A 670-nucleotide genomic window follows, 5' to 3' on the forward strand; every position below is an offset into this window, starting at 1 on the left:
GACCAATGTGCTGGGTAAAGTCTTTGTCACAATCCTTACATTTATAAGGCTTCTCTTCAGTATGAATTCGCTCATGTTTAGTAAGAGTTGCACAGTGACTGGAAGCTTTTCCACATTCTTTACATTTATAAGGTTTCTCTCAAGTGTGAATTCTCTGATGGCAAGTAAGGCCTGTGCATTGAATAAAGCCTTTGCCACAATCCTTACATTTATAAGGCTTCTCTCCAGTATGAACTCTCTGATGGTAAGTAAGACTTGAGTGCTGGCTAGTCTGCCACATTCCTTACATTTAAAAGGCTTCTCTCCAGTATGAACTCTCTGATGGTATATAAGACCTGAGAGCCGGCTAAAGTCTTTGCCACAATCTTTACATTTATAAGGCTTTTCTCCAGTATGAATTCACTGGTGTTGAGTAAGATGTAACTTCTGATTAAAGTCTTTGCCACAATCTTTACATTTATAAGGCTTTTCTCCAGTATGAATTCTCAGATGCTAAGGAAGACCTATGCTCTGGCTAAAGTCTTTGCCACAATCCTTATATTTATAAGGCTTCTCTCCAGTATGAATTCGCTGGTGTTTAGTAAGAGTTGCATATTGACTGAAAGCTTTTCCACATTCTTTACATTTATAAGGTTTCTCTCCAGCATGAATTACCTGATGTTTATGAAGA

At 37.9% G+C, this 670-nt stretch overlaps 1 pseudogene; it reads right to left on the reverse strand.

Annotated features, from left to right (window-relative positions):
* Nucleotides 1-11: 11 nt before the first annotated feature.
* Nucleotides 12-670, reverse strand: part of LOC105000814 — a 31,254-nt pseudogene continuing 30,595 nt past the window's right edge.

This window comes from Bison bison, unplaced genomic scaffold (genome assembly GCF_000754665.1).
Source record: "Bison bison bison isolate TAMUID 2011002044 unplaced genomic scaffold, Bison_UMD1.0 scf7180017854435, whole genome shotgun sequence".
Taxonomy (NCBI): Eukaryota; Metazoa; Chordata; class Mammalia; order Artiodactyla; family Bovidae; genus Bison; species Bison bison.